We start from the raw sequence: 8,464 nt of genomic DNA, 5'->3' as shown, positions 1-8,464 counted from the left end.
CTAATCTCAGTCGCCGTTGGCCCGGTTGCTGCCAAAGTGAGCACACACATTCCCTGGATGCCAATCTAGAACCTCTGCCCTAATTTTTTCAAATGGGCCTTTTCTAGCGCCACCTAGTGGCCGATGTTTGCAAAACACATTTCTGTGCACTACTCTTACAGATTTTGTCCAAAAATCCTACAAATCGGTAAGCAATATCTCGACAGTCATGTGATCGACACGGATCTGTCCGTTTTTGCATATTCCATCCTGATTGGCTAAGATTGGCTTCCAAAGTTTGTAGGATTGAGCCGTTTTGAACAAAATACCTCAAATCCCAAACGCAAAGTGCAATTATCATGAAATCGCGCACACACGTTCCCATTAGGTCGAGGAAGAAATGCCACTTCAAATTTTTGAAATCAGCCTCATGGTGGCGCTATAACAGGCCGATTTGTGGTTTTACCTATAACTCCACCGATCAGTTTCAAACTTTGTAAGCGCACTCCCTAGAGGCGAAGGAAAAACTCTTTCTCTGCATTTTTCACAAAAGCCTTTTATAGCGCCACCAGGAGGCTGACTTATGTAAAACACAATTTTTCCGATTATTCCTTGAGATTTTATCCAAAAATCATGCAAATCGGTACACAGTATCTCTATAGTCAGGTGATCAAGTCCGATCCATCTGATATTTCATATTCCATCCTAATTGTCTAATATTGGCTTCCAAAGTTTGCAGGATTGCTCAGTTTTTGAACAAAATGCTTCAAATCATCAACGCAGCTTGCGATTACCGTGAAATTTGCCACACATATTCCCACTATGTCAAGGAACAAATGCTACCCTTTTCACGTTGGCCTGTTATAGCGCCTCCAGCAGGTAGACTTTAGCAAAACACATTTTTGGAACACAATGCCTCAAATCATGCATGCAGCGTCCGATTGCCATGAAAGGTCTAAGGTGAAGAACATATGCTAGCCTTTTTACATTGGCCTATTATACAGTAGCACCACCAGGACGCCTGGCCTGGTGGAGACCTGTGCTTGGAAGAGCACTGCTTCTAGTTTAACATGTAAATGACAGCAGGGCATGCAGAATGAATAGCAGTGGCCTTTACAAAGTCAGAGTTTGTGAAGTGGTCCCCCATTATTAGTTAAATTGCAATCAATTAACATTTAATTCGTCCCCATCCAGCATGTTCTAGATTCAACATGCCCATGTTTACACAATGTGTTTATAACAGTTTAGCCATCTTAATAACAATTGCCTGTAAAAAGACCACATTGGATCACCATGCTACACATGGTTATGTAGATGAACTGATCATCAAACTAATCAGATTTATCTTTCATATGTGTGTGCTCATTACGGTTTCGGTTGCCTGAAGTAGTAAAACTCTTTCCACACTGACCACAAGGAAACAGTTTAAATCCATTTGATTGACTAAAAGCTTTTCCACACACATCACAATGAAAGGGTTTCTCTCCAGTGTGAATACTCTCGGGTTTGTTAAGGCTGGACATTTGAGAGTGTACACTGAGCACACCCATAGGGTTTCTCTCCAGTGTGAATTCTATGGTCTAAGTTTGGACATAGAAGGCAAGTGATCTGTGGTGCACAAAACAAATGATGTCCATCAAATATATAGCAAAACTACACACTACAATGAAACACGTTTTAAGATTGAGAAATTATCTTGAGAATGCAGAGGAAATAAAACAGGGAAGTATAAGTAACACTAGAAAAGAACATTTCTAAGAAATTTTAAGTGTGCCTGCAGCTCGCTAAGTGTGTGCAACAACCCACCATTTCGACTAATTAGTGGCGTTTTGGCGCATTTTTGGCCGTTATCACGGGTCGCACTTTAACAATTGTTTTGTGAGAAAAAAAAGTTTTGTGAGAAAAAAAAACGTCTTTTGAGAAAAAAAAATTTTTGAGAAAAAATTTTTTTTGCGAAAAAAAAATGTCTTTGCGAAAAAAAAAAATTGCGAAAAAAAAAATTTGAGAAAAAAAAATTTGAGAAAAAAACATTTTGAGAAAAAAACAATTTTGAGAAAAGAAGACGAAGGAAAAACCCTTTCTCTGCATTTTTCACAAAAGCCTTTTATAGCGCCACCAGGAGGCTGACTTATGTAAAACACAATTTTTCCGATTATTCCTTGAGATTTTATCCAAAAATCATGCAAATCGGTACACAGTATCTCTATAGTCAGGTGATCAAGTCCGATCCATCTGATATTTCATATTCCATCCTAATTGTCTAATATTGGCTTCCAAAGTTTGCAGGATTGCTCAGTTTTTGAACAAAATGCTTCAAATCATCAACGCAGCTTGCGATTACCGTGAAATTTGCCACACATATTCCCACTATGTCAAGGAACAAATGCTACCCTTTTCACGTTGGCCTGTTATAGCGCCTCCAGCAGGTAGACTTTAGCAAAACACATTTTTGGAACACAATGCCTCAAATCATGCATGCAGCGTCCGATTGCCATGAAAGGTCTAAGGTGAAGAACATATGCTAGCCTTTTTACATTGGCCTATTATACAGTAGCACCACCAGGACGCCTGGCCTGGTGGAGACCTGTGCTTGGAAGAGCACTGCTTCTAGTTTAACATGTAAATGACAGCAGGGCATGCAGAATGAATAGCAGTGGCCTTTACAAAGTCAGAGTTTGTGAAGTGGTCCCCCATTATTAGTTAAATTGCAATCAATTAACATTTAATTCGTCCCCATCCAGCATGTTCTAGATTCAACATGCCCATATATACACAATGTGTTTATAACAGTTTAGCCATCTTAATAACAATTGCCTGTAAAAAGACCACATTGGATCATCATGCTACACATGGTTATGTAGATGAACTGATCATCAAACTAATCAGATTTATCTTTCATATGTGTGTGCTCATTACGGTTTCGGTTGCCTGAAGTAGTAAAACTCTTTCCACACTGACCACAAGGAAACAGTTTAAATCCATTTGATTGACTAAAAGCTTTTCCACACACATCACAATGAAAGGGTTTCTCTCCAGTGTGAATACTCTCGGGCATAGGCGATTTTAAGGGGTGTCCTAGGGTGCACGTGCACCCCCTTGCCGCCAGGCGGCCATTTTGATTTTTTTTATCATAATAAACACGCAATAATGATTAAGAAGAAGAACATCTCAAATTCGCCTTTTTGACCCTTTGAAGCACCCATAGATTGACTTCTAAACCAATCACAGCAAATGGGGGGCGGGAGGTAATAGGACTACTGGTTTCTCAACCAATCACAGTGACTGTCTGAACGTCTCTGACAGCACCGCTGAAAAACAAACGGCAGCTGATGACACCTGCAGATTTATCTAAATAACAGAATTAAACAGTTGTTTCACAGTGGAATATGCTACCTGGGGTTAACTACAGACATCCATAGGACATGTGGATAGCTTTTACATTTACCATACGTGAACTAAAGTTTTCGGCGCTGCTCAAAGAGGCTGGACAGGGATTACACGATGTGTTCTGTGCCTCCAAGGAATAACACTTTCTTCTGGGCACCTCAATATAACATTGGATATTTTCTTGTCATTTTCTTAAGGTAAGACATGGCTTTATTTAACTATCTGTTCACTGTGGAGTTAGCCAGCCTGTTTTCTTCTCCTCCGTGTGTGTGTGTGTGTGTGTGTGTGTGTGTGTGTGTGTGTGTGTGTGTGTGTGTGTGTGTGCGCGCGAGCGAGCGCGCATGCTTGCTTCACTTGCTTGTAAATATTGGTAGCTGCTGGTTATGGATCTTTGGTGGTGTGGCATGATTGCTTGATGAATGATGATTAACTTGATGTTTGGCTTTGCTGCCTCTGTCTGCAAAATAAGTAAATATATCTTATACTATTATGCTCATGGTGTCTAGAAAAAGAAGCACCTGTTTTACACTTTTTTTGTTTATATTGTGTTACATTTGGGTACAAAATTAACTGCAGAAATCCGCTAAAACAACATTACAAAACCGCCAATATCCGCAATTTTTTCGCGTGCGCGCTTACGCGAACGTCGTGCACGCGCGCTGCGCGCGTGCATGAGGTAATAGACGTCGTGCACCCCCCGCTGGAAGAGGCTAGAATCGCCTATGCTCTCGGGTTTGTTAAGGCTGGACATTTGAGAGTGTACACTGAGCACACCCATAGGGTTTCCCTCCAGTGTGAATGCTATGGTCTAAGTTTGGACATAGAAGGCAAGTGATCTGTGGTGCACAAAACAAATGATGTCCATCAAATATATAGCAAAACTACACACTACAATGAAACACGTTTTAAGATTGAGAAATTATCTTGAGAATGCAGAGGAAATAAAACAGGGAAGTATAAGTAACACTAGAAAAGAAAATTTCTAAGAAATTTTAAGTGTGCCTGCAGCTCGCTAAGTGTGTGCAACCACCCACAGCCATTTCGACTAATTAGTGGCGTATTGGCGCATTTTTGGCCGTTATCACGGGTCGCACTTTAACGACAGTTTTTTGAGAAAAAATTGTTTTGTGAGAAAAAAAAAGTTTTGTGAGAAAAAAAAGTATTTTGAGAAAAAAAAAAATTTGCGAAAAAAAAAAAAAATTGCGGAAAAAAAATTTTTTGAGAAAAAAAAATTGAGATTTTTTTTTGAGAAAACATTTTTTTGAGAAAAAAAAAATTGAGAAAAAAATTTTTTGAGAAAAAAAATTTGAGAAAAAACAAATTGAGATTTTTTTTTGAGAATAAAACAAATTTGAGAAAAAAAAATGTTTGAGAAAAAAAAGTTTTTGAGAAAAAAAGAATTTGAGAAAAAAAAATTTGAGAAAAAAAAAATTTGAGAAAAAAAAAATTGAGAAAAAAAAATTAGGACACCAGCCGCGAGTCTGTACGACAAACGGTTCATGAGTTATAGAGGCACTTCCTGTTTGGCGAAGGACACTTCCTGTTACAGAGGGGGCGGGGCTTAATCAATTACAGCTCATCCCTATTGGCCGGAAAAAGACCAAAGTTGTGTCTGCATTTTAAAGTTTAAATCACGTTGCTAGGCAAAAGTATGGCAGAGTTATGTGGCGCCAAAGTTTCTGGGTTTTTTTCGGAGTCCCCCATTCTAAGTCAATGGGGTTTTTGGGCGTCGTTTTTTGCGAATTACGTCGCAATGGTAACGCGGATCGGAAAGAAAAGTAATAGCACACCATTCCCGGCCGAGCCGCGTGCGGCACTTATTACGTGCCGAAATGTTGTGGCGACATTACTTATTTACTTATTTACTTAAGTATGGCGGATTACAATAAGTGTTTTGCCATTGCTTTGCATGGCAGGCACACTTAATTAATGCATTTTTATAACATTTGTATATTTGTAGGCTACATTGGCGGATGCCCTCCCTCCCTCATGGCGCCCTAGGCAGTCGCCTACTCTGCCTATTGGGCGGGCCACCTCTTCCATAATGGATAAAGATATGGTATTTGTAAAGATAGGTTAGTATATCGAAGCTGATACAACAATTCATGTCATGTGTAGATTATTGTGTTATCACTTTATTAGTTGAAGGTAGCTTGGAACATGTCTGGGGGAGGAGGGAGCATAGTATGTTACATTGTGATTGGTGGAGAGGTGGTCCTATTGTTCTCTTAGGCCAATTGTTCAAAGCAGTTTGTGGCTCCACCCTGCAGGCTCTCTAGTATAAGAAGAGTTGGTCTGTGTCATTTCTCCACAAGTCTTCCAGGATATCAATCATTTCTTCTGATCAGATCTGACTGTGGACTCCAGACTTCAGGTGAAGATGAACTCTCTCAACCCCACCAGGGACATTTCTGCTAAACAGGAGGAACCCAAAGACCATGGTATGTTACTTACTCTAATTCCCTGTTTTTTTTCTGTTGATATTATCAAGATATTTTTTTTATTCTTAACTTGTATTTTGTTTCATTGTGATTTGACCTTTAGATCATTTCTGTTGTTCACCACAGTCGTACAGAATATCAACTGTAGGTGTAGAATGCACATGATTTTAATATAACTTCAGTCTCAAGTAACCACTTACCTATATTTTCTGTCTCGCAGTGTAATTAAAGGACAACTTTAAAACATTTTTTTTTAAGGGTTAATATTTTAGATTGTAATAAAAGAAAAGATGAGTGTTTTCATTAACTGCTCTCTAAAGTTTTTGTGATTTTAATGACTCATTGGTTGGGTGCATGCGTGCCAGTGGCTAAAAATGTATTTTTAAACGCAATAAGTCCATTCCCAAGATGCACCACAGTGAGGGCAGATGGGTAAAGACTTTGCCGGATTATTGTGTCTAAAAATACATATTTAGCAACTTGCATGCATGCCCTCACCACTGAAATCAAGGTCATTAAAATAGCTAAAACTACAGATGAAAACATTTTAACACACATTGTTTCTTTTCTCTAATCACAATCTAAAATATGATTAACCTTTGTAGTAAGATTTTGAGTTGAGTGTCTAACGTTTGTTCCTTTGTTTCCATTCCAGTGTTGCATAATCACCCTGGTTTCCTTGTCCTACCAGAGGTGAAGGAAAAAAGAAGATTGGCTAAGCAAAAACTACACTGCTGTGATCAGTGTGGAAAACACTTCCCTAAGATCTCCATACTTAAAATACACCAGCGAGTTCACACTGGAGAAAAACCCTATGGATGTGATCAGTGTGGACATCACTTCTCTACGATGGACCACCTTAAACCCTGAAAACCCTTAAAAGTCACCAGAGAATTCACACCGGAGAGAAACCCTGTGGCTGTAAACAGTGTGGACAACACTTTTCTCAGATGAACACCCTTAAAAGTCACCAGAGAATTCACACCGGAGAGAAACCCTATGGCTGTAAACAGTGTGGACAACACTTTTCTCAGATGAACATCCTTAAAAGTCACCATAGAATTCACACCGGAGAGAAACCCTATGGATGTGATCAGTGTGGACAACACTTCTCTACAATATTCACCTTAAACACGCACCAAAGAATTCACACTGGAGAGAAACCCTATGGGTGTGATCACTGTGGACAACACTTCTCTCAAAGGACCAACCTTAAAAGACACCAGAGAATTCACACTGGAGAGAAACCCTATGGATGTGACCAGTGTGGACAACACTTCTCTCAAAGGACCTGACCAGAGAGAATGTTTTTCTTATTTGCTTTGGTTATTATTTATATATATTTTTTTCTCTTGTTTAATATGACCCCGGGGTATATTTAAAAACATTTAAAAACTTCTATAAAGAAAGAAAATACTGGGAACTACTTGTATATTGAAGAAAATGTATTTTGTTTCACTCAGACCTTTCTGTGTGTGACACCAAGGTCCCCTTTATAAGTGACACAATGTGTATATGTATTCAGTTAACACGCTGAGGAAGGCCTGCTGGCCGAAACGTCCGTATGTTCTGATGGCTACTGGGGGTGATACCTTTTAATAAACAAGAAGAATTCATTCTAAAGTGAGTGCTTTGAAGAGACAACGCTCTAGGCAGAGGATCACGGGGGTGGAGGGGGGGCAGGGCGAGAGCAACATAATTAACTTGTCGAACAGACTATTGACGGAAGAAGAAACGGCCATTCTCTCTAAAGGCCTATCATTTGTCCCTTTTAAGAAGGCTGATTCGTTTCAGACAAGAGTAGAACTCTTTAAATTTTTTAGGTCTATTAAGCTGCGAGCCTTTTTTGTCAGAGAGGCTCCTCATACGAACACTGGACCACACACTATTCAAGTAGAAGAACCTATAGGTTCTGACATTATGGTTAAAGAATTGAGACCTAAGAGCACCTTCGTTCCTCCGACTTTTATCCACTCAGTGGCTACTTTTTGCAGACTTGTTGAAAATGATGTTTTTTCTGTATTGAATTCTAACAAACGTAACAATGTGCATTCGAATATATCTGTTTCAGAGAGGCAAGCTTTGACTGAGTTAGCTAAAGATGATACTGTGGTTATACGAAATGCAGACAAAGGTGGAGCTATCGTGTTGTTGAATAAAACCTCTTACAGGGCTGAAATCATGAGACAGTTGGGTAATGATTTATTTTATACGCCTTTGAACTCTGATCCTACAGCGAAGTTCTCGCAAGAAATCCAGACCTTCTTGATGAAGGCGCTGGAGAATAAATTGATTTCTAAAAATGAATTTGACTTTATGGTCCAAAAGCATCCAGTTAGACCGATTTTCTACACTCTACCTAAAATACATAAAACTCTAGTGGAGCCTATCCCAGGGAGGCCCATAGTAGCTGGGACACAATCCTTAACAGAACCTTTGTCGAAATATTTAGATTTACATATAAAAGAAACGGTTTTCAAGCTGCCGTCTTTTGTTAAAGACACAACAGATTTTTTAAATAAATTGGAAACTGTTCAAGATACTGGTAACTCAGATTATCTCTGTACTATGGATGTGACAAGTCTGTATACAAATGTTCCACACAGAGAAGGCCTGGATGCTCTGGCTCATTTCTTAAGCCAGAGAGAGGCCCAAAC

The sequence above is a fragment of the Nannobrachium achirus genome (assembly GCF_963921795.1).
Source record: "Nannobrachium achirus genome assembly, chromosome: 16".
In the NCBI taxonomy this organism is placed as follows: domain Eukaryota; kingdom Metazoa; phylum Chordata; class Actinopteri; order Myctophiformes; family Myctophidae; genus Nannobrachium; species Nannobrachium achirus.
Note: the sequence above shows the minus strand (reverse complement) of the source record.